Source organism: Oryx dammah, unplaced genomic scaffold (genome assembly GCF_014754425.2).
Source record: "Oryx dammah isolate SB20612 unplaced genomic scaffold, SCBI_Odam_1.1 HiC_scaffold_8, whole genome shotgun sequence".
In the NCBI taxonomy this organism is placed as follows: Eukaryota; Metazoa; Chordata; class Mammalia; order Artiodactyla; family Bovidae; genus Oryx; species Oryx dammah.
Genome location: NW_024070192.1, coordinates 35,895,538 through 35,921,755, shown reverse-complemented (window position 1 = coordinate 35,921,755; position 26,218 = coordinate 35,895,538). Strand labels below are relative to the sequence as shown.

The following is a 26,218-nucleotide window of genomic DNA, read 5'->3' as shown; positions in this document are numbered from 1 at the left end:
GAAGGATCAAATCCTGTCAGACACCGAAGCCACAAGAACGATTAAATTTTATTCTATTTTATTCCTTCTACTGGGGCTTCCCACATGGCACAGTGGTAAAGAATCTGCCTGCCAATGCAGGAGACGTAAGAGACTTGGGGTTGATTCCTGGGTCAGGAAGATCTCCTGGAGGAGGAAATGCAACCCACTCCAGTATTCTTGCCTGGAAAATTCCATGGGCAGAGGATCATGATGGGCTACAGGCCACGGGGCCATGAAGAGTCGGACATGACTGACTGTCTGAGCACACACACATTCCTTCCATTATGGGAGCCACTGGAAAGTTTTAAAGAGGAAAGCTACAGGATTTGATTTACACCTTAAAAAAAATATATTTCTGGCTGTGCTGGATCTTCATTTCTGCGAGGGCTTTTCTCTAGTGGCAAGAGTTAGGGTTACTCTTCATTGCAGTGGGTGGGCTTCTCATTGCAGTGGCTTCTCTTGTTGCTGAGCACAGGCCCTGTGGTGTGCGGCTTCAGTAGCTGCAACATGTCAGCTCAGCACTTGTGACTCCCAGGCTCTAGAGCACAGGCTCAGTAGCTATAGCACATGGGCTTAAATGCTCCAAGGCATGTGGGATCTTCCTGGATCAGTGATCAAACCTGTGTCTCCTGCATTGGCAGGCAGATTCTTTACCACTAAGCTATCAGGGAAGCTCTAATTTACACTTTTAAAAGAGGTCACCCTGGCCACCACTTGGGAATGCAGATTATGAGGGAGGAGAGAGGTAAAGATGGAAGTGAGGAGGGCAGTTAGGAAGTGCCACCATGCTCAGAAAGACAAATGATGGTGGCTTGGTCCAGAATTATATCAGAGGAGATACAGAAAAATAGGTATTGGGGGTTGAGTTATTTATTGAGGAGAGGATTTGCTGAGCGGGGGACTATAAGGTTCTGTTTTTGCCATAGTACATGTAAGATGTTTCTTGGGTTTCTGAGTGCAAGTGTCAAATAGATAGTTGAGGGGGAAAAAAAGTAGCTGGTTAGATATACAAATTTGGAGCTCAGGCATGGACATATGGTTTAAGAGTCACCAGTTTACATGATATTTATAGTCAGTAGCTAAGATATATAAAGAACTCTGTAAAAATCTAGAAAAACAAGACTGAAAGCCTGATAGAAAAAATGGGCAAAAGGACATGGCAGTTCATTAAAAAAGACTAAGTTCTTTACACATATCAACTTCACTCAAAGTAAAATTCAGAATGGAACTACAGAGATACTGTTTATCATTGACTGACAAAAATTCAAGCGATTGACAACCTACCCTTTTAGTGAAGCTGTGTGAGGCAAATAGACATTGTCTTACACTGCTGTTTAAAGAACAAAATGGAACAAATTCTATGGAGGGAAAATTTGATAATATTTAACAAAACTTTATGTTCACAGGCATTTACCTCTTGATTCAGTAATCTCTTTTAAAGGAAGTTACCCTGGGGATACATCTGCAAAAAATAAAACAAAAAATGCACAAGGTTATTAATTGTGACATTATTTTAATATCAAAACATTAAAAACAACCCAAATGCTACATAGGAAACTTGCTGAATTAAAGATAGTACAGCTATACAATGGAGTACTACATAGCCATAAAAGAGAATGAAATAGGACTTCCCTGGTGGTTCGGCGGCTAAGATTGCAATACTATTGTAGGGGGTCTGGGTTTGATCCCTGGTCAGAAAACCAGAGCCCACATGTCACAACTAAGCCCCAGTGCATCCAAATAAAATAAGTAAATAAAAATATATATGAAAATTAGGCTTTAAAAAGAGAATGAATGTTTCTAAGTACTAGTATGAAAAGAATGCCTATATTGTTAAATGAATCAAAAGTATATATTGTATGTTATGTGGTGGGAAGGAGGCTCAAGAGAGGGGGATATATGTATACTTATGGCTGATTCACATTGCTGTATGGCAGAAACTAGCACAACATTGTAAATCAATTATCCTCTAATTTAAAGAGAAAAAATTTTAAGTATATATAGTATGCTACATTTTGTTAAGAAAAAAGTGGGGAAATAAGCCTATACTGTCTATATTTCTTAATTTTTAGTAGAGCTCCATTGAGATAGAATTTATATAATGTAAAATTCACCCTTCTAAGGTATACATGATTTTTAGTATGTTCATGAAGGTATGCAGTCATCACCACAATCAATTTTAGAACATTTTTATTAACACCAAAAGAAACCCGTTAACATTGTCAGTTCAGTTCAGTTCAGTCGCTCAGTCGTGTCCGACTCTTTGCGACCCCATGAATTGCAGCACGTCCATCACCAACTCCCGGAGTTCACTCAGACTCACGTCCATCGAGTCAGTAATGCCATCCAGCCATCTCATCCTCTGTCGTCCCCTTCTCCTCCTGCCCCCAATTCCTCCCAGCATCAGAGTCTTTTCCAATGAGTCAACTCTTCACATCAGGTGGCCAAAGTACTGGAGTTTCAGCCTCAGCATCATTCCTTCCAAAGAAATCCCAGGGCTGATCTTCAGAATGGGCTGGTTGGATCTCCTTGCAGTCCAAGGGACTCTCAAGAGTCTTCTCCAACACCACAGCTCAAAAGCATCAATTCTTCGGTGCTCACCCTTCTTCACAGTCCAACTCTCACATCCATACATGACCACAGGAAAAACCATAGCCTTGACTAGATGGATCTTAGTCGGCAAAGTAATGTTTCTGCTTTTGAATATGCTGTCTAGGTTGGTCATAATTTTTCTTCCAAGGAGTAAGCGTCTTTTAATATCATGGCTGCAATCACCATCTGCAGTGATTTTGGAGCCCCCAAAAATAAAGTCTGACACTGTTTCTACTGTTTCCCCATCTATTTCCCATGAAGTGATGGGACCAGATGCCATGATCTTTGTTTTCTAAATGTTGAGCTTTAAGCCAACTTTTTCACTCTCCTCTTTCACTTTCATCAAGAGGCTTTTTAGCTCCTCTTCACTTTCTGCCATAAGGGTGGTGTCATCTGCATATCTGAGGTTATTGATATTTCTCCCGGCAAGCTTGATTCCAGCTTGTGCTTCTTCCAATCCAGCGTTTCTCATGATGTACTCTGCATAGAAGTTAAATAAGCAAGGTGACAATATACAGCCTTGACGTACTCCTTTTCCTATTTGGAAGCAGTCTGTTGTTCCATGTCCAGTTCTAACTGTTGCTTCCTGACCTGCATACAGGTTTCTCAAGAGGCAGGTCAGGTGGTCTAGTATTCCCATCTCTCTCAGAATTTGCCACAGTTTATTGTGATCCACACAGTCAAAGGCTTTGGCATAGTCAATAAAGCAGAAATAGATGTTTTTCTGGAACTCTCTTGCTTTTTTCCATGATCCAGCGGATGTTGGCAGTTTGATCTCTAGTTCCTCTGCCTTTTCTAAAACCAGCTTGAACATCAGGAAGTTCACGGTTCACGCATTGCTGAAGCCTGGCTTGGAGAATTTTGAGCATTACTTTACTAGCGTGTGAGATGAGTGCAATTGTGCAGTAGTTTGAGCATTCTTTGGCATTGCCTTTCTTTGGGATTGGAGTGAAAACTGACCTTTTCCTGCAGTTATGGATAGCCATTTATCTATTTTCCATGAATATGGACTTATGGACATTTGATATAAAAGGAATCATACAGCATGCTATCTTTTGTTTCTAGCTTTGTTCACAAAGCATAACATTTTCAAGATTCATTCAAATTATAGCATGTATCAATATTTGGTTTCTTTTTGTGGCCAAACAATATTGTACTGTATGCATATACTACATTTTGTTTATCCATTCATCAGCTGAGGAATATTTCCATGCAACATTTCTGTAATATACATATATAAGTTGTGTGGCACATCTTTTCATTTCACTTGTCTATCCAACTGTGAGCTGATGGCTCATATGGTCACTCTATCTCTAGAATTTTGAGGAACTACCAAACTGTTTTCCCAAATGGCCACACCGTTTTACAGTTCTATCAGCAATGAAGGTTCCAAATTCCCTACATCATTACCAACACTTGCTGTTTTTTGTGTTTTTTTTTTTTAATTTTAGCTATCCTAGCAAGTATGAAATGATATATGATTCAGGTTTGGAGTACATTTCCATGAAAGCTAATAATGTTGAACATCTTTTCATATGTTTATTGCTATTCTTTATTTCTTTGTGTGAATTTGAGTCTTTCAGCCTGAAGACTCCCTTTAGTACTGTTTGTAGAGCAAGTCTACCAGCAGTGAACTCTGTTGGTCTTAGTTTATATGGGAATGTCTTAATTTCTCCTTCATTTCTGAAGGATAATTTTGCTGGATATGGAAATGCTTGTTGACAATCTTTTTCCTTCAGCACTTTAAATCTGTCATCCCTCTGCCTTTAGGTCTCTATGGTTTCTGATGAGAAGCCAACTGTTAATGTTATTATTTTATGTTATGTGATGAGTCACTTTTCACTTGCTGTTTTCAAGATTTGCTGTTTGGTTTTTGTCTTCAACAGTTTGACTGTGATGGACCTAAGTATGTATCACTTGAGCTTTTCATATGGAATTAGTTGAGCTTCCTGAATGTGCAAATTAATGTTTTTCATCAAATTTAGGAAGCTTTCTGCTATTATTTCTTTAAATATTCTTTTTCTCTCTCCTCTCCTTCTCCTTCTGGGCTCCCATTATTCATATGTTAGTGTGCTTAACAAGGTGTGTCCCACAGGTCTCTTGGGCCTCCCTGGTGGCTCAGCTGATAAAGAATCCACCTGCAATGGGAGACCCAGGTTCGATCCCTGGGTTGGGAAGATCCCCTGGAGAAGGGAGACTCTGTTCATTTTTCTTCATTCAAAAGAAATTCTTTTTGTTTCTCAGACTGGATGATCTCAAATGACCTATTTTCAAGTTTGCTGTTTCTTCCTTCCAGTTCAAATCTTCTGTCTAGCTCCTCTAGTGAATTTTTCATTTCAGATATTATACTTTTTAACTCCTAAATTTCTACTTAGTCCCTTTTTATAATTTCCATTTCTTTATTGATAGTCTGTATTTGGTACAGCATTGTTCTCGTACTTTAGTGTTTTAGGTATGGTTTCCCTTTTTTTTTTTTTTGGCTGAACCATGCAGTATATGGGATCTTAGTTTCCTAATCAGGGATCAAACCTATGTCCCCTGCATTGGGAGCATGGAGTCTTAACCACCTGACCACCTGACCACTAGGGAAGTCCCATAATATAGTTTCCTATAGTTATTTGAAAAGTCTTTATCTAATAAGTCTAATGTCTAGACTTCCATAGGGACAGCTCCTATTGACTGCTCCTTTTCCCCCCATATAGAGGCCATTCTTTTATGTCCAGACATGAATGATGCCTCATTATGAATCATAATTTTTTTCTTGAAAATATAATGTAGTGACTCTGGAAATCATACTCCCAGTTCCCCAGGATTTGTTGTTGCTCCAGTTTGTTGTTGACACTGTTTTGGTTAGTTTGTTTAATGACTCTCCTGGGCTAATTCTATGAAGTCTGTATTTTGGGTTTACACAGTCACTGAAGTCTCTACTCAATTATTTTAACAATCAGCTAATAATTAGACAAAGAGTCCCAGCCATTGCTGAGGTGCTCTTTGTGTGTATTCCGTCATGACTTCAATGCTCCAGTAGGCAGTTTATAACTCTGCCTTATCCTTAACTTCCTGCTTGTGCAAAGCCTCAGGACTGGCCAGAAGTGAGAGATTGAGGCGCCTCAGATCTTTCTCAGACATGTGCACAGCCCTACACAAGCATATGTCCTTCTAAGTTTCCAAGAATAAGTCAGATATGGTAAAAATCCTTTATGGGCATCTCATTCCGCAGATTTTCCTTTCAAGTTTTTGGTCAGCCTCTTATTAGTCACAACTGGTATTACCACTTCTGGCAGCAGTGACGTTAAACAATTACAACTGACTTTCCCCTGGGGATAGGGCTGTTGGCAGTGAGTGAGCTCCAAGTCAGTTCTAATGAAAACAAGCCCTAAGAGTGGAGATTCTTAGAGAGCTACCAGACAGACCAAATAGTGACAGTTCTCTGAGCTGGGGATTTTGCAGGGAGATTCAAACCTACTCCATCCCCTCCAGGGCCTTCTAGGCTGCTTGTTTTCATAGCTGCTAGTTTCATATCTACCACAAAGCTAAGAAGAAGGGAAGGAGAATAGAGTAAATTAAAATGTCAGAAAGTTTTTTGTTCTTACTGAGTTTTAGCAGGTTTTCTTGAATAAATCCTTCTTGAATTTTAGCAAGCCTGTGGTTTATTTCCAGAGTTCTGAAAAAGTTGGCTTTGACCTTTTTTGCCTGCATTTTTGTTGCTTTTATGGAAGACTAGATTTTCAGAGACCTTTATTTTGCTATTCTGAAAATGTTTCTATATGTATTCATTTTTTCACAAAAGGAAATGATAAACCACAGACTAACAAAAATCACTATTGAGAGAAGTCCTCAAACTATTTGGATATGTTATACTGCTGCTAAGTCGCTTCAGTCGTGTCCGACTCTGTGCGACCCCATAGACGACTGTCCACCAGGCTCCCATCCCTGGGATTCTCCAGGCAAGAACACTGGAGTGGGTTGCCATTTCCTTCTCCAGTGCATGAAAGTGAAAAGTGAAAGTGAAGTCACTCAGTCGTGTCCAACTCTTCACAACCCCATGGACTGCAGCCTACCGGGCTTCACCGTCCATGGGATTTTCCAGGCAAGAGTAGTGGAGTGGGTTGCCGTTGCCTTCTCCATGGATATGTTATAGGAGAGAGCAAATGCACAAATACATTGATTTTATTGAGAACCAGGATTCTGACCATGTGAGAAATAAGATACAAATATAGAAGGACAAAAATCTAGTAGTATTTGTTGAATTTGAATTAGTATTAGAATTTTTTTAGTGTATATGTTTTTTAAGAGTTTATGATTTTTTCTCAGTCAACTGAAAGATCTTAGAAGCAATGATACTCTCATAGCAGTGAACATATCTAACACCCAGTTCTTGGTTTCTAAACACTATCCCCCTCGGGAATTCCCTAGCAGTCCAGTGGACAAGACTCCATCTTTCCACTGCAGGGAGCATGGGTTCAATCACTGAAACTAAGCGGAAGGAACAGGGGCGGGGGGCGGGGAGGAACATTTGGAGAAATTGGAGAAATGAATGATTCCAGGGCAGGGAAGGTAAAATATGAGCCTGGGATGTATTTTGAGCCAGAAATCAAAGAAGACCAAAAAGGCTGAAGAAAGGGTGAGGGAAGGAAATAAACAGATGAGAAAGATTAAGAGGTACAAACTTCCAGTTGCAAAGTAAATGGGTGATGGATATGAAATATATAGTGGGGGGAAGGTAGTCAATAACCATGAAAAATAAAAATAATAAAACATCTTTTTAAAAAAGATTTAAAAAAGCTCAAAGACTAAGTGAGTAAGTGAAGTCACTCAGTTGTGTCTGACTCTTTGCGACCCAGTGGACTGTAGCCTGCCAGGCTCCTCCATCCATGGGAATGTCAAAAGGACACAGGAGACAGCTTGACTTGACTCCTATTGGCCAAATTAGTGGCAATTTGAGCATCAAAATATGTAACAATGATAATGGTTTATAATATGTTAAATTAACATTTTTGTTAATCTATAGTATAGTTAAGTGAAAAAGAAAAGTAGAAACGAAGAGCTCTTCTTTACAGAAGAAACCCAGCTAATAATGTTAGAAGGAAAAATAGAAAACTAGAAGAAAACAACCACTCTGCAACCCCTGGTGTACTAATTGGTTCTGGCAAGGATTATCAATAGATGGTAAATTATTGGATAAAATATTTGGAGGCAATAAAATATTCACAAGATCTCCAAGTATCACCTCAGAGATTACTAACTACAAAGCAGCTTTTCAGTGGAGAGACCCAACAGTCTCCACTCTAACCAAGTGATCAGACTTAGGGAACACCAAGAGGGACAATGTGACAGGAGGAGCCTCCTGATGAGATTTACTATAAAGCCCCAATAGCAACTGTTTAGGTTTCTCACACACACACAAAAAAAGTCAAATTTGAATCTAATTATAAGTAAGCAATCAGATAACTCTAGGGTAGAGTTTCTCAACCTTAACACCACTAATAATTTGGGCTGGTTAATTCTTTATTGTGGGTACTGCTGTGTGCACTGAAGAATGTTTAGACACATCCCTGGTCTCTACTCACTACATTCCAGTAGCACCTTGCTATAGATTGAATGTTTGTGTCCCTCCAAAGTTCATATGTTAATATCTTAATCCCCAAGTGATAGTATTAGCAGGTGGGACCTCTGGAAGGTGATTAGATCATGAGAGCAGAGGCTCATGAATGGGAATAATATCCCTTATTAAAGCTATGGTTTTTCCAATAGTCATGTACGGATGTGAGAGTTGGACCATAAAGAAGGCTGAGCATCAAAGAATTGATGCTTTCAAATTGTGGTGCTGGAGAAGACTCTTGAGAGTCCCTTGGAATGCAAGGAGATTAAACCAATCAATCCTACAGGAAATCAACCTTGAATATTCTTTGGAAGGACTGCTGCTGAATCTGAAGCTCCAATCCTTTGGCCACTTGATGTGAAGACCCAACTCATTGGAAAAGATCCTGATGCTTGGAAAGAGGCCTTCTCCTGGTGGCTCAGTGGTAAAGAATTTACCTGTCAATCCAGGAGAACAGGAGAGTGGGTTTGATCCCTGTGTCATGAAGATCCTTGGAGGAGGGTATGGCAACCCACTGCAGTATTCTTGCCTGAAGAATTCCATGCTCAGAGGAGCCCATAGGATTGCAAAGAGTCAGACATGACTGACACGACTTAGTAGACATGCACACACTCTAGGAAAGAGTGCAGGCAAAAGGCAAAGGGGGCTGTAGAGGATGAAATGGTTAGATAGCATCACTGACTCAATGGATGTGATTTTGAGCAAACTCCAGGAGATAGTGAAGGACAGGGCAGCCTGGCACGTTGCAATCCGTGGGGTTGCAAAGAGTCAAACAGAGCTTAGCAACTGAACAACAAAAACAACAAAAGAGGCCCAAGAAAGCTCCCTCCCTCCTTTCACCATTTGAGATTATAGCAAAAAAAAAAAAAGGCCATGAACCAGGAAGTGGGCCTTCACCAGACACTGAACCTTCTGGCATCTTGATCGTGAAATTCCCAGCCTCTAGAACTGTGAAAAATAAAGTTCTATTGTTTACAAGTGACCCAGTCTATGTTATTTTGTTATAGCAGTCCAAAGGGATTAAGATACACCTTTCAAGTTGTGACAACCAAAAATGGCTTCAAACATTGCCAGATTTATCCTGGAGGTAAAAAAATCACCCTAGTTGAGAAATATTGACCTAGAATGCATTCTATAAGAGACAGCTCTTCCAAAAATCATCATTGGTGGGAAGGAGGGCGATGGCAGGGGAAGGGGTCATCTGCTCTACAATAAAAGAGACTAGAGATATTAATGACCACATGTAATAGATACATTTTGATTGGATCTTGGATTTAAAGAAAAAAAAGTCTATAGAAGTCATATATTAGAAATTTGGAGAAATTTAAATATGCACAGCATATTAGGTGACATTAATTTATTCTTTGTTTTAGATGTCATAATAGTACTATAGTTACTTAGGAAGATCTTTATTCCAATCTTGGGGTACATACATGCAAAAATATTTAAGGGAAAAGTATTACGTTGATCAAAACTTGCTTGTAAATGGTTCAGCAAAAAATTAAGTGAGTGGAACAGGGGGAGAAAGGAGGGGGAGAGGAAAACAGAGTTCACACACAGATGTTGGGGAAATGTTAGCAACTGATGGACTTCATGGAAGAGTTCAGAGTTACTATTCTTCCAACTTTTAATTAAGCTTGAAATTTTTCAAAATAACAGTTTAAGTGGAAAACAATAAAATTCGTGGAGGAATAAAAAATAGGTTCAGGCAAAAACTAAAAGGCTTCATCTTGTTAGTGTCATTTCATGCTGCAGTTTTCATCCATTTATGTCCAGCTGGGTCTTTTTAAACATTTTTGGTCTTTATTTAAAATGTGCAATATTTACTCCAGCTTCTTAAACTTAGGGAATATAGCTACATTCTGTAAGTTTAAGCATAATTGTCTACATTCCTGGTTTACTAATTCTATCTTCTGTGTCCCATCTGGATTGGTTTTCATGAATTTTTTTCTGCCTTTTATAGATCATAATATCTTGCTTATTTGCATGTTGATAATTTTTTATTGGACATTATTAATTTTGTTGGATGCTGTATATGTTTGAATTCCTATAAATATTCTTGAGCTTTTAAAAAAATAGGTAAAGAAGCTGGAAAAATCACTGAGGGAAAGACTTAGATGGAGGAGAGGCAACTCCTAAGGAGAGGAATTCTGGGCAAACAAAGTCAGTTGAGAAAGAGGGGGAAAACCAGTGTGAAGTCCTGGAAGCTCAAGAAGAAAGCATTTCAAAAAAGACAGTGTTCAACACTATCACATGCTGCTTTGAAGTTCAATAAGATGACAACAGAAAACTCCAACAAACAAACAAGCCATCGCAACAAGAAGCCCATGCACCAAAACTAGAGAGTAGCCTCCACTTGCCACAACTAGAGAAAGCCTGCAGGCAGCAAAAAAGACCCAGCACAGCCATAAATAAATAAATAATTTTATTGTTAAAAACAAATAAATAAATGACTGCTCAGAATCTGAGCCCCTTTCCTATATCTTCTTTGACCCAAGAAGTAGGTCATTGGTGACCTTGATATTAATAAAATAGTGAGGACAAGAGCCTGACTGAAGTTGTTTGTGGAAAAATTGGATTTGAGGAAGAATGAGAGCAACGATAGACAATTCTGATGCTGAGGTTTGTTTAAGAAAAAGATATGAAGCAAGAGGCGGAAGGGGACATGGGCTTGGAGCAGGTTTTGACTTTGCTTAGAAAGCATGATTTTGAAGATAGGGGATGTGAACACATATTTCCATGTCAGTAGGGATGGCACTGGCCTGAAAAGGGGTGCGGGAGGGAAGGAGCTGAGTAGGTGAGAGGGGGTAGGATCCAGAGGACAAGGAGGATGGGTTGGGTTGGTGGGAAGAGACGATGAAAGTGAAAGTGAAAGGCACTGAGTTGTGTCCGACTCTCTGCGAACCCATGGACTGTACAGTTCATGGAATTCTCCAGGCCAGAATACTGGAGTGGGTAGCCTTTTCCTTCTCCAGGGGATCTTCCCAACCCAGGGATCAAACCCAAGTCTCCCACATTACAGGCGGATTCTTTACCAGCTGAGCCACAAGGGAAGCCCAAGAATACTGGAGTGGGTAGCCTATCCCTTCTCCAGTGGATCTTCTGACCCAGGAATCAAACCAGGGTTTCCTGCATTGCAGGCAGATTCTTTACCAACTGAGCTATCAGGGAAGCCGGATAGAGCTCCTCTAATGTGTCTGTTTTCCCAAGGGCTCACTAAAAAGAGACACAGTTAGGCTGAGGAGGAGATGCTACAGATTTGAGAGAAACATGAGATAGTGTATCAGAAAGCAGAAGAATGAAGGTGCTAGGAAACTGAAGCAGAATAGTGTGGCAGTGTTGCAAACTCGCCCGTGGTCACACATCAAAAGTGAGTTCAATCAATATAAGAAGGTGATGTTCTCATGACGTGCAAAGAGTAGAGCAGAAGTTATCCAGTTATGATGACTTTATATTTTTAAATGACTGCTCAGGGACTTCCTTGGTGGTCCAATGGTAAAAACTCTGCCTGCCAATTCAGGGGACATGGGTTCAGTCCCTGATCCAGGAAGATTCCACATGCCACGAGGCAACTAAGCCCGTGCTCTGAAACAAGAGAAGCCATCGCAACAAGAAGCCCATGCACCAAAACTAGAGAGTAGCCTCCACTTGCCGCAACTAGAGAAAGCCTGCGGGCAGCAACAAAGACCCAGCGCAGCCATAAATAAATAAATAATTTTATTGTTAAAAATAAATAAATGACTGCTCAGAATCTGCGCCCCTTTCCTATATCAGAACCCCATTTCCACATTTGGAAGCCCTCTCCCCACCTTAACAGTCTTGGTGAATGATACAGCCCTCCTCCCAGCACAGAAGCTGAAACTTTCCAGATATTTACTTGCTTAGTCTCCTTTGAGGATGGGCCTGAGCACGTGATCTAGGTACAGCCAATCTAGTGCACTGTCCAGAATATCAAATCGGGAGCTAAAGAGTAAATAGAGATGGTAGGGCATCATCACTAACAGTGGTAGAGGGGGTGACAGCAACATCCAGCTTCTGGCATCAGCAGTGGCAACCATACCAGCGGTAGCCTCCAGTTCCCAGTGCCATCAGCAATGTCACCGCACAGCTAACTCTCGGATGGCAGCAGAGGTGTCCTCGCCAGACGGGTTGTATGCCATAATTTTGGTTGTGGGTCTCAGCACATAACCTCCCAGCAGCTCTTTGAGCCAATCCATGTGTATGCAACCCAAATTACTTCATTTATAAAATGGCACATTAATTATCATAAAACCATTGAGTTAACTTTCAGAGTAAGTAAGCACATTCAGTGTCCTATATCAGGTGTATTTTGTGGCCCAAATGAACAAATACAATCTGTCATGATAAATACAGTTTACAAGTTTTCTGCTTATCTCAAGCCTTGTGGTTAAAGGTTAGATTCCTGTAAGATTAAACAAAAACAAAAAGCCTCTTGTCCTCTAATAGATGACTATCTTATGGAACGTATTTAGTTCCTTCTTTGTCAGTCCCAGTAAATACCTTGAAAAGAACTGTTATGATGATGACAAGGAAGCAAGCATGTATAGTTTAATCATAAATTAGATCTTTGTTGACACTTGGCTAGTCCCCAATGGTGCTAACTTTTTCTCTTCCTTCTCTTTCTAAGATGGCAATAACCAGCAAAACACCTGCAGTCTCAAATAATTTTGGCAAAAATATGTTTCCTTTTCAGGCTCCCCTCAAACACCCTTGTAACCAATCATTTCTTTTGATTTTATTGGGTTGGCCAAAATGTTCTTTCTGGTTTTTCCATAACATCTTATGGAAAAATCCAAAAAAAACATTTTGACCAACTCAACAACTACTAGCAACTGTACCTTTTGTGTCCTTTTTTTTTTTGTCTCATTGCATTGGTTAAAACTCTCACATCATTTTTAAGTAGCAGAGGTGAGATGACTGTGGCTGTTTTTTCAGTCATGCAGGGGACCAATGTAAATCAATTCTCCAGCATAGCTGTAACTCTAGACTTTGGGAGGGGGTAACATGGGAATCTGATGTGTATGCCTCAGTCCAGAAACCACCCGCCTCCAAGCCTGCACAGCAGGAGGTGAATACCCGGCAAAACTGAAACTATCCCCCACTCTACCCCATGGAAAAACTGTCTTCCACAAAACCAGTCCCTGATACCAAAATGGTTGGGGACTGCTGCATTAATCCATTCACTCATCCATCCATCCAATATGAAAAGAGTGACTGCAAGTGAAAGTGTTAGTTGCTCAGTTGTGTCTGACCCTTTGTGACCCCATGTGACCCCATGGACTATATAGCCCAACAGGCTCCTCTGTCCATGGGATTCTCCAGACAAGAATTCTGGAGTGGGTTACCATTTCCTTCTCCAGATGATCATGCCAACCCAGGGATCAAACCCAGGTCTCTTGCACTGCAGGCAGATTCTTTACCATTTGAGCTACCAAGGAAGCCCCAGAGGGTGACTGCTACCCACCAAACTCTGTTTTAGGTACTGAGGATACCCCAGTGAAAGAGACAACGTTCCTGCTCTCACAAAGTTTACTGTCTAGCAGAGCAGACATAATAGATAACAAACAAATAAACTAAAAGGCAATTTCACCAGTGACAAGTGCTTCTTTTAAAAAACAGCATGAGGGGCTTGCCTGGTGGCCCAGTGATAAAGAATCCATCTCCCAGTGCAGGAGGCACAGGTTCATCCCTGCTCCCAGAAGATCCCACAGGCCATAGAGCAACTAAGCCCCTGCACCCCAGCTACTGAGCCAGAGCTCTAGAGCTTGGGAACCACAACCTGTGGGCCCTAGAGCCCGTGCTCCACAACAAGAGAAGCCACTGAGATGAGAAGCCCGCTTGTGGCAACTAGAGAGTAGCCCCTGCTCGTCATAGCTAGAGACCCAGCATAGCCAAAAATAAATAAGCAAATAGATAAAATAAATAAAATTATATATTAAAAAAAACAAACAGCATGAGGACACAGTGGCTTCTCTTTCCAGCGATCTGCAACCTAATCTGAGTGTGACTTTGTATCAAGCCTAAAAAGCTTGAAATACATTACACAGGGCTAATACATTATGCAGCTGGGCCCTGGCCTCCTGGTGAGCAGATCGGGTCTCCCAAAGTCCCTCTATCAGGATGCACCAGGTGTCCTGATGGGAGAGGGGGCGGCCCACCCGCAGCTGCTGGGGAGTAGGGGGACAGGGGCACAGTGGCAACTGCGGTCTTTGCTTTCAGCCTACCGTGATGTGCTGCAGCTTAAGTGGGCCCAGTGAAACAGGTTTTCTGATGACATTATCCAGTTTGCACTAAACCAACCCTCCAAGACTGGACACACGCCTTACAAAGATGCGTAGATTGAAGATAAACCAATAAAACCAGTACACGCCCCAGACAAGGAAACAGTAGACCGGACACCTCTCTTATTCCTGGTAGAAGTCCTTCTACAGCCATGTATGATATGAAAACAACGGTGAACTAGTCAGATCTGATAAAAATCTGGCAAATGGGCAATAGAACAGGAGACAGAGATTATCAAAAAGAATGTTTGAACTACATGTTTACATCCACACTAATTAATGCTTTTGACCCTGAGCTTATAGTCAGTTTTGAGAAAATAATAGCAGCAGTGTGAGTAATTATAAATACATTAAGTAACTAGAATAATCGGTAGCGTGTGCTCAAAAATATGTTGTTTAGCTTCCCCCTAGGGAAGCTCTGTTGTCAATAGTAGAATCACCTAAATCTGAAAATCATTTGGTGAGAGCAAATTTCTCAATGGATCCGGGACTACTCTTAATCCGTCAGCGCAATATCGGACCCAAAGTAGGTGCCCCACACTCCAAAATGTGTTCAAACATATTTGATGGTGGGCAATCAGTTTCCTGCCTGTAAAATGGGGGTGATCACACCTGCTCTTCCCTGGGCCCCAGGTCTGGTGGCCAGATCAAATTCCACCTCCTTCCTGTCTCAGACTCTCTCCTCTTGCTCTCACCACAAATACCCAGCTCAGGCCTCACTGCTGACCACCTGGGGCGCCTGCATCAGCTCCTTGCGGATTCCCCCACCGCCCATCTTGCTTACCTCCATTTCACTCTGGCTCTGAATGACCCTTCCAACATGCCTAAAAGCTTGGGTGGCTCTCTGCTGCTGGTTGGACACAACCCACATTTCTCAGCCAGGTACACAGGGCCTTCAAGAACAGGATCCCAGCTTCGCCTCACCTCCTCTAGACATCCCATCCCATCTCACCAAGCACCCAATCGACAAACTACTTATAGTTCTTTGCAGATATCTCCAAGGTCATCAGTCCCACTTGACACATCTCTCTGTTTATTTCTTCTAATTCTTTGGGTTGAATCTGAATAGGATCTCTTCCATCAAACCTTCCTTGACTCATCCCCTCCCAGATCTTGGAAGAAGACCAGCCCTCTTAGTGCCCTTATCACAGTGGCTGTTATTTCTGGTTTTGTTCTTTGATCTCCACTCCTCAAAGGGCTTCCCAGGTAGCTCAGTGGGTAAAGAATCCACCTGCCAATACAGGAGATGCAAGAGACTAGGGTTCAATCCCTGGGTTGACAAGATCCCCTGGAGGAGGGCATGGCAACCCACTCAAGTATTCTTGCCTAGAGAATCCCATGGACAGAGGAGTCTGGTGGGCTACAGTTATGAGGTTGCAAAAAGTCGGACACGACTGAAGTGACTAAGTACACACTCCTTGAAAGCAGGATGTAGATCTACAACCAGAGTTTCAGTGAAGAGGCTTCAGTGAATATCTGCTGCAAGGATAGCTAGATAGAAGAATGAAACACTCAGTGTGGGGAGGGTGTTCAGACACTCATTTAAGATCTCAATCAAAAGCTCCTGCAGATTCCCCACAAGGAAGGACAAACCTTGTAGAAATCCATCCTTCAGGGATGTCAATCACTCTACAAGGCTCCAAACCTTGCCTCTAGCCTTGGGTTTGGCCCCCATCTATCCCTGGACTGTGCTGTCTTCTACACGTACACCTGCTCTTTCTCTCTTTGTCATTAGATTGCAAACCTGTGCCCTGAGTGCTCTCTCAGCAGCAAGCGTCTGGATCTGCAGGCTTGGGGAAGGCACACACGTCTTGGTCTTTTGCCCTGAACACATACAGGAAGTGAGCCAGCCAGGCAGTCAGCCACAGCTATATTTAGATTTCTGTCACCTGATGGGGTCACCCATTAATCAGGGGACAGTGGCAGCTGTGGCATTTCGGGAGTAAACTGATGTGGGTCCTTGGGCAGTGAGGAGGGGGCTAGATGTCTGAGCAGCGACCCCAGCTTCATTCAAGCAAGACACAGGGCAGAGATGAAAATGCATGGCTTACATGAAAGCTGGAAAGATGGAGGTCGGACCCAAGGGGGACAGGGACTTGAGGAAGAAATCAGTGCCTGGCTTGGGCACGGGAGGAGCCTGGAAGATCAGTAGGAAGAGTGCCTCAGCCGGTTGGGCCCCTTCCTGCCGGGTGAGCTGTGGCTGAGTGAGTGGCTCTCTGACAGGCAGTAAGCCCAGCCATGGTCAGCAGAGAGAGCTGCGGTCACCAGACCCCATCCACAAGGGAGAAACAAGAAAGAAAAGACATGCAGGAATTTTTTTTTCAAGCCCTAAAGGCACTCCTTGCCCCAGATTCGGTTTATTAAATGACTGCCCTGGGAGCCAGGGACTAGGTCTTAAGTCATTATTGATCCAGTTGCTTTTCCTTCCTTTCTCTCTAGAATACAGCCCCACCCCTCAGTGGAGCCATTACAAGAATCTCCTGGGACTTCCCTGGCGGTCCAGTGGTAAAGACTTTGTACTCACAAAGCAGGCGGCCCGGGTTTGATCCCTGGTCAGGGAACAAGAACCCACATGCCGCAACTAAGACCCGGCACAGCTAAATTACTTAGAAAAAAAAAAAGAATCTCTTGCCCTGACTTTGCCCCTCTGGGCTATTTCTGGCCCTGCCCACAAGGGTTGACTCCTCAAGACCAAATTCTATCTGAAACAGCCCAGTGCTGCCCATCACTCCAGGGTCACCCACGTCCCTCATTCTGGCTTTCAAAGTCCTCCATGTTCTGACACTCAGCCTTCTCCCCAGACCTTTTTTTTCAATAGCGTTTCAAGGTATTGGTGACATAAAAGAAACAGCACATATTTAAAGTGTACACTTTGGGGAATTCCCTGATGATTCAGTGGTTAGGACTCAGCTCTTTCATTGCCAGAGCCCAGGTCCAATCCCCAGACAGGGAACTGATATCCCACAAGCCAGTGGCATGGCAAAAAAAAAAAAAAAAAAGGTACAGTTTGGTAAGTTTTGATGTGTACAAAAATGTATATCCCATGCACCAACAACACAGTCAATATAATGAATATATTTATCACCTCCTCGAAATTTTTGCATGTCCTTTTGTCATCCCTTCTTACCACTTCTCCCCCCATCCCCCACACACAACAACTCCTGATACACTTTCTGTCACTATAGATTAGCTTGCAGTTTGGGGTGGGGGAATGGTTATGCATAGATGGACTCATACAGTACACATCCCTTTTTGTCCAGAGTCTTTCACTCAGCACAATTATTCTGAGATTCATCCTTGTTGTAGCGTGGATCAACAAGGCACTTCTGTTTATTGCTCAGTTTAATATTTTCCATTGTATGAATATACCGCAAGTTGTTTATCCATTTGCCTGTGGATGAACATTTCAATTGCTCCCAGTTTTTTATTCCCAAATAAAGCATCTCTGAGTGCTTGTGTACAAATCTTCGCCTGGCCGTGTGCTTTCACTTCTTTTGGGTAAATAAATAGGGGATCTGTGGTGGAAGTGGATCTCATAACTTTTTCAAAAACTACCAAACTATTTTCCGTGAACTGGTTGCTTCATTTTAAGTTCCTACCAGAGTGTAAAAGATCACTCACATGCTCACAGAGACTTGAATGGTGAGTCTTTTCATTGTTGTCATTCTAACAAGTGTGTAGATAGAGATTTCAACTTGCATTCTCCTAACCACTAAATCGGAGAAGGCAATGGCACCCCACTCCAGTACTCTTGCCTGGAAAATCCCATGGACAGAGGAGCCTGGAAGGCTGCAGTCCATGGGGTCACTGAGGATCGGACACGACTGAGCGACTTCACTTTCACTTTTCACTTTCATGCATCAGAGAAGGAAATGGCAACCCACTCCAGTGTTCTTGCCTGGAGAATCTCAGGGACGGGGGAGCCTGGTGGGCTGCCATCTATGGGGTCGCACAGAGTTGGACACAACTGAAGCGACTTAGCACCAGCACCAACCACTAAATGGATTTCCCTAGTGGCTCAGCAGTAAAGAATCTGCCTGCAAAGCAGGAGATGCGGGTTTGATCCTTGGGTCAGGAAGATCTCCTGAAGTAGGAAATGGCAACCCACTCCAGTATTCTTGCCTGGAAAATTTCATGGACAGAGGACCCTGGCAGGCTACAGTCCATGGAGTTGCAAAAGAGTTGGACATGATTTAGTGACTAAACAACAAAAACAGCATTATGTTAGAGATGCTTTCAATGACTCAGCTGCAATTTGCAAGTCGCTTATATCTTCTTCAGTGAAGTGTCCAAATATTTTCCCCATTTTTTAACTGGATTATTTGTTTTCTTAGTAAGTTTTCAGAGTTCAGGTCTTTATGAGATACATGATTGTCACACATTTTCCAGTCTCTGGCTTATCTTTTAATTCTCTTAATGGTGTCCTGTCTTCAATGAAGAGAAGTTTCTAATCTTGGCAAAGTCGAACTTATTGATTTTTTTTTTCTTTTAGGATAGTGCTTTTAATGTAGTATCTAAGAAACCTTGGGTAAATCTAAGGTCAGAGAGGTTTTCTCCTGTGTTTCTGTCTAGGAGTTGTATAATATTGAATTTTCTGTTTAGTTCCATGGTTCATTTTGAGTGTTCTGGTTTCACTTTGTCTGTTTTGGTTTTCGGTTGTTTTGTTTGGTTTGCCTGTGGATGTCCCATGATTTCAGCACTATTTTTTTTTTAAGACTATTCTTTCTTTCTGCACTGAATTGCCTTTGTACCTTTGTTGAAAATCAATTGACCATATATGTGTACATCTATTTCTGAACACTCTATTCTGTTCCATTGACCTATTTAAGGAATTGAAAAACAAGCCTTTCTTCAGGGAATCGCCTTTGCATCTTTGTTAAAAACCGACTGACCATATAAATACAAGTCTCTTTCTTGACTCTATATTCTGTTCCAAAGATCTATTTGTATATTTGATATATTTGTACTGATAATCATTTCTTTTAAGTATTTATTTATTTGGCTGCACTGGTTCTTTCTTGCAGCCATGTGGGATCTTTTCAGTTGCTGCATGTGGGATCTAGTTCCCTGACCAGGGATCAAACCCATGTCCCCTGCACTAGGAGCACAGAGTCTTGGCCACTGGACTATCAGGGAAGCCCAACACATTGCTTTTATTATTTGAACTTTACAATAAGTCTTGAATCAGGTATTATTAAGTCCTCCAACTTTGTTCTTCCTCCATGTTATGTTGGCCATTATCCATCTTTGCATTTCCATCTCAATTTTAGAATCAGCTTGTTCCACCAAAAAAGCCCACTGAGATTTTGATTGGAATTGTGTTGATTTTGTAGATCAACTTAAGAGAAGGGACATTTACTAGTACTGAGTCTTTTGACCCATGAATATAATATAGGTCTCTAATTGGGATTTCTTTTCATTTCTCTGTAGTCTTCAATGTGCAAGTCCTACATGTCCTAGTCAGATGTCTCCCCAAGTAGTTAATATTTTATGGTATTTTGAAATATCTGATTAATCAGGTATTTTCAATATCTGATTAATCATTGCTGTTATATAATTTAGTTTTCTATTGTATCCTGCAACATTATTAAACTCATTAATTTTAGCCTTTGTTTTGTCATTCTATAGAATTCTAGATTAATGGGTGGCTTGTTTGTTCTTTTACTTTTAGTGCTTTTAAAATGTTTCTCCCCTTTCTTCTAGGTCACCCTGATTTCAATAAGGAGATTAATGAAATATGTGTTTCTCTAGCTATAATGTGCCCTTTCTTTCTATGGCTGCTTTTAGATTTTCTCTTTATTGATAGTTTAAATTTTGATGTACTTTGGTGTCATTTTCTTCACATTTCTTGTGTTTTTGGTTCTTTGAGTTTCTTGGATACGTGGGTTTATATTTTTTATCAAATTGGAAAAAAAAGTCTCTGCTTAACATGCTCTTGTCCACTAATTCCATCATCTCTGTCATTTCTGGGTCTGTTTGATTGACTGATGTTTGTCTCCATTATGAAGTGTAGCTTCCTGATTCATCAAATGCTTGGAAATTTTTCATCAAGAGATGTTATTTATTTTCCACTATGGTTCATTATAGGATATTGAATATAGTCCCTTGTGCTATATAGTAAGACTTTGCTTTTTATCTGTTGATTTACAGTGTTGTGTTAATTTCTGATGTACAGCAAAGTGATTCAGTTACACAGTTACACAATAATATTGAATTATTATTCTCCAAAATCCTTGCTACCACCTGCTATATTGTATATTAACTTGTGTTAGGTTTCCTGTCGTGACTGTTCCCTATCTAGAAAATAAACTGTAGGAGAGCAGGATATATGTTTTGTGCACTTCTGTATCCCTCAAGCATAGAGAACAGAGCACATGACAAGTGCTTATTAAACATATTTTGGAGGAGAAAAGGGTTGATCTTGTTTTTTAAAATTAATTAATTTAGTTGGCTGCATCGGTCTTAGTTGCAACATGAGCAAACTAGTTCCTTGACCAGGGATCAAATCTGGGTGCCCAGCATTGGGAGCACAGAGTCTTTAACCACTGGACCATCAGGGAAGCCCTAACCAATGAATGTGAAGTGAAAAAAGAAAAAAAAAAAAATAGCAGTATGTGGTCAGGAGGGTTGGAGAAGATGGAGATCTTCTTTCCCTGTCTGGGTTCTCAGCTCTCCAAACAGTATCTGCTTTCCACTGCTCCTCCTCCAGCCCAGACGGTAGAAATTCCCATGGTTTTTACGCTAGGAGAGCAGGCTGGGTTGGGCTCTGCCAGGCTCCTCTGTAAGTGTGCTGTTCAGACGCTCGGTCCTGTCCGACTCTTTGTGACCCCATGGACTGCAGCACTCCAGGCTTCCCTGTCCTTTACCATCTCCTGGAGCTTGCTCAGACTCAAGTGCATTGAGTCAGTGACGCCATCCAATCATCTCGTACTCTGTCGTCCCCTTCTGTCTTCAATCTTTCCCAGCATCAGGGTCTTTTCTAATGAGTCTGTTAAGCGAGTCAGCTGGTTTGACAATTAGCCAGTGTGGTGGAGAGGGGCGCCATCTGGTGGTAGCAGGAGAATATCCGCAGACTTTCAGAGGAGACTTTCTGAGGATCCCAGGAAAAGGGTGAATGGAAGCAGAAGCGGAGTTTAGCCCCACCAACCAGGCTTTAGCTTTCTGAGAATCTCTTCCGTTCAGTGGGAGCTGAAGTGGTTCCTTCCCTCATTCAGCTTTGGAGAATGCCAGGGCAGCAATCACAGGCAGCACTCTCCCTGCAGTGGCCACAGAGACTCACACTGTTCCATGTCCACAGGCAGGAATTCCCTCCATTTCAGAATTCTTCCTTCAGGGGTAATCTTTTCCTCCTCATTTCTGGAGTGTTCACATTTCTCCATTCAGGCCTGGGCCTCAAGGCCTCTCTGACGTGGAGAACACCCTGGAGGCACCCCGTCTGAAAGGTCCAGCCTTGGTCAGACTGCCTGGATGGCCCGAGTACCACTACCCTGCAGCTTTGCCTTCACCCCAACACTGTGGATCTCCTGCGCATGACGGCACTCGGTCCCACCTTGCTTTATGGCTTCCCCTTCCTGTTGCCCCTGAAGCAAACCCTTAGCTCTTTCACATCAGAGTTGCACTCCAAAATTCATCAGTGTCCCAAGTAACAAATTAATAGTTGAAGCTCCAGTGCTTTCAGAAATATGTGGACTTTTTCCCCCCTACTCCTGAGGTCCTTCCTCCCTCAGAAGTTCCACTGATTTGCTCTTCTTCATCTTCCTTCTTAATTTATTATTTACTTGGCTGCACCGGGTCTTAGTTGTCTCACGTAGAATCTTCCATCCTGGTTTTGTCATGTGGGATCTTTAGTTGTGGTATGTGGGCTCTAGTTCCCTGACCAGGGATTGAACCCAGGCCCTCTGCATTTCGAGCAGAGTCTTAGCGACTGGACTACCAGAGAAGTCCCCCAGTCTGCTCTTCTTTTTAATTCCTTCTCCTCAGCCCTGCTACTTCTCATAGAGAAAAAAAAAAAGTTTCAGTGGGAAATTATATGTTATGTAAACTCTAGAGGTCATCCCTCTGAGTTTTCTGATCCCAGTTCTCTGTAAAGTGTAGAGATAATTGATAGCAAGACAGAAATGATTCTTATCTACAGTTATGGAAATTCAGTCCTATCCTGTAGAGGCTGGCTTTCATCCCGCTCATCCTCTTGGTGGGAAAACCAGTTTGGCTCACGTCTGCACATTTATTTCAATACTCTTGATCTATAAATTTGTCTGTTCTTTGGATTTTCTTTTAAACCTACTCTAACATCTACCTCAGAGAAGGCAATGGCAACCCACTCCAGTACTCTTGCCTGCAAAACCCTATGGACAGGGGAACCTGGTGGGCTGCAGTCCATGGGGTCACTAAGAGTCAGACACAACTCAATGACTTCACTTTCATTTTTCACTTTCATGCATTGGAGAAGGAAATGGCAACCCACTCCAGTGTTATTGCCTGGAAAATTCCAGTGACGGGGGAGCCTGGTGGGCTTCTGTCTATGGGGTTTCACAGAGTCGGACACAACTCAAGCGACTTAGCATAACATCTACCTGGTTGGCTCATTAATTAGTAGGATAAAAACTTTTAACAGGTGCTCATTTTTATATCTGCATGAGATTCATGATTTTTATCTTTCTTTTTTTTGTAATTTTATTTATTTTTGGCTGTGCTGAGTCTTCATTGCTGGGTGGGCTTTTCTCTAGTTGCTGTGAGCAGGGGCTACTCTGTAGTTGCAGTGTGAAGGCTTCTCATTGCAGTGGCTTCTCTTGTTGCAGAGCATGGGCCCTAGGGTGCTTGGGCTTCAGTAGTTTTGGCTTCCAGGGCTCTAGAATACAAGCTCAGTAGTTGTGGTGCACAGGCTTAGTTGCTCCAAGGCATGTAGGATCTTCCTGGACAAGGGATCAAACCTGTGTCCCCTTGTTTTGGCAGGTAGATTCTTTACCACTGAGCCACCAGGGAAGCCCATGATTTTATCTTTCATTGAAAATTATCTTTGGGGACATTCCTGGTGTGGTCCAGTGGTTAAGAATCTGTTTTCCAATGGAGAGGATGCAGGTTTGATCCCTGGTCAGGGAACTGAGATCCCAAGTGCTGCTAAGCCGCTAAGTTCATGTGCCAAAGTTTCTGAAGCTCATGGGCTCTGGAGCCCACTTGCCACAACTAGAGAGCCCTACGCTGCATGATGCAACTCAGATCCCACTGGGACTGATGCCCGAGGCAGCCTAATTAATTTTGTAGAGACTACCAAGACCAGATTAAAGGAGTGCAGGCCTTGCACACACCCTGATCCATATCAGCAAACCCACCCTAGAACCACTGCTGTAAAACTCTTCACCAGATCGTCCCTGGTTGGGACACATAGGTTTTTCAGGCCACCAGCTCTCTGTGTCCCCCTTTGCCTGGCAAATCAATAAAGCCATTCTTTTCTACTTCATGCAGGAATCTGTCTGAGATTCAGCTCAGCACTGGTGCACAGAGGCTGAGTTTTGGGCATCAAATTCACGTTTAACTGGGACGGAGTTCCATTTCAGGATGACTAGAAAGGTCTGGAGAGAGATGCTGGTGATGGTTACACAACAGTGTAAATGTACTTAATGTCACTGAACTCTACACTTAAAAATGGTAAAAATGGTAAATTTCATGTTATGTATATTTGGTCGAAAAAAAAAAGAAAAAAGAGTGGCTCATTTGAATTCTTTCTTGGGTGGGTTCCTGTGAGTAAAGTTGAAATTGGGCAAGATTTCACAGCTTCTCAGAGACTAATCTTCTGTGTATGTGTGATTTTTAAAAATAAACCTTCCTCCTTCCACCAAATCCCCAGTTCTCAACCAAACAGCAAACAACTATGACCCACCATTTAGAAGTTTCTATGGAACAGAATGGAGATTAAAAAAAAAAGAAGAAGAAGAAGAAGCTGGCAGTGTGTGGGGGGAAAATTAGCCTGATGGCGTGACACTAGTTCTGAAAGAATTGTCTAGGTAAGCCGATGACCTTGAAACCATCTCTGAACTGGCTTAGACACGCACAGGAAGGTTTGGTAGGATTCAGGAGATGCTGGGGGAGTATTAGTTTCCTGTTGGTGGCTGTGCCTAATTACCACAAATGCAGGGGCTTAAGACAGCACAGACCTACTCTCCTACAGTTCTGGACATCAGGTGTCCCAAATAGGTCGGCAGGCCTGGCTCCATCTGCAGGCTTTCAGGGAGAACCTGTTTCCCTGCCTTTTCTCACTCCCAGGGGCTGCCGACTTTCCTCGGCTCATGACCCCTCTTCCATCACCCCAGCCTCTTGCTTCCATGGTCACAGCTCCTACCCTGACTCTGACCTTCCTGCCTCCCTCTTGGAAGAGTCTTTCCATCCAAGACCTGCCACCTTGTTTCAGGACGTCGGCGTCCTAGTTCAGTGGAGTCACTTGAGCTGCATTGGGAAGTGTGAAGTGAAAGTCGCTCAGTCATATCCAACTCTTTGTGACCCCTTGGACTGTACAGTCTACGGAATTCTCCAGGCCAGAATACTGGAGGGGGTAGCCTTTCCCTTCTCCGGGGGATCTTCCCAACCCAGGGATTGAACCCAGGTCTCCCGCATTGCCGGTGGATTCTTTTCCGGCTGAGCCACAAGGGACAAGGGGAGCCACAAGGGAAGTGTTGGGAAGGACCTCACTCAAATCTGAGTTTGCCAAGTTGAGTGCTTTTCCCACTGTACCAGGTTGCCCAACTGTGCCCTATGTTCAAGATGGCGAACTCCATTAAGCTTCGGGTCCTCCCTTCAGTGGCCACTCCTTCCAAGGTGCCGGCTGCCACCACAAGGGTTGCTTCCACACCGAGCTTCCACCCATTGGTCTTGATTCTGTTTTGACGTCATACAATTCAAGTGGAAACTTCTTCCCTGTGTCAGCAGTTGTGCAATCAGAAGTCAGAAACCACAACCTCTGGGTATGTTATTTCTGTCCACATGACTCCATACACCCCTGTCTTCAGCTGTTGTTCACGGCAGGAATTAGTGAACACTGGTGAAGGGGCACAAAGAATAAGACCTTCATGTTATAGGTGTCTGAGCCACCTTAGGGAGAAGAAACAACACAGCAGAAGCTGTGTGTTACCTGGCAGGACACTGAAGACACTGAATCGTGAAGGGTAAGGAATGGATTAGACTCCTTTCTGAGTCTTCTCTAGTATGATGGTCACTGGTTTTGTGGCTTTAAGCGATGAACGTCTTATTTGCCTAGCCTTACCTCCTAGGTCTTGTCCATTCTGACCAAAATAAGAACTGTTGCTTTTTTTCCCCTTTCTTTCAGTTTAAGATTTTAACCAAAGGGTGATAAAGTTGTCCAGCCTGACCTCTGCTCAGAATCCTGAGGAGGAGAGGAAAGTTCCACAGATGACCACCAGAGGGCGCCTTGATCCCTGCAGGGAACCTCTCCTGCAAGAAGCACTTCAGATGTGCTACAAGGCCAAACAGACCTCCCCAACTTCCTGTCCTCCGCCTGTGATGGGAAGACAGAGGCGGGGCCAGGGAAAGTGTGGGGGGCCAGGGAAAGTGTGGGTGGCAAGGAAGTGGGCAGGTCCAAACTACCTGATGGGGGCTCTCAACTTTGCTCTCAGACTCCCTCTGCCAACACAGTCACTCCCCACCAGACACACAACCATCTGCTGCTGCCCAAACACTCTGGGTTGGTCTC

At 42.7% G+C, this 26,218-nt stretch overlaps 1 long non-coding RNA gene across 1 annotated transcript in view; it reads right to left on the bottom strand.

Moving 5' to 3' along the window:
* LOC120866128 overlaps positions 1 to 26,218 on the bottom strand; it is a 31,367-nt gene that overhangs the window by 3,065 nt on the left and 2,084 nt on the right. The window contains exons 3-4 of the long non-coding RNA XR_005721596.1: positions 12,093 to 12,178; positions 1,436 to 1,483 (exon numbers count right to left, since the gene is read on the bottom strand). This is a non-coding gene — a long non-coding RNA (uncharacterized LOC120866128). The remainder of the gene's footprint in view (positions 1 to 1,435; positions 1,484 to 12,092; positions 12,179 to 26,218) is intronic.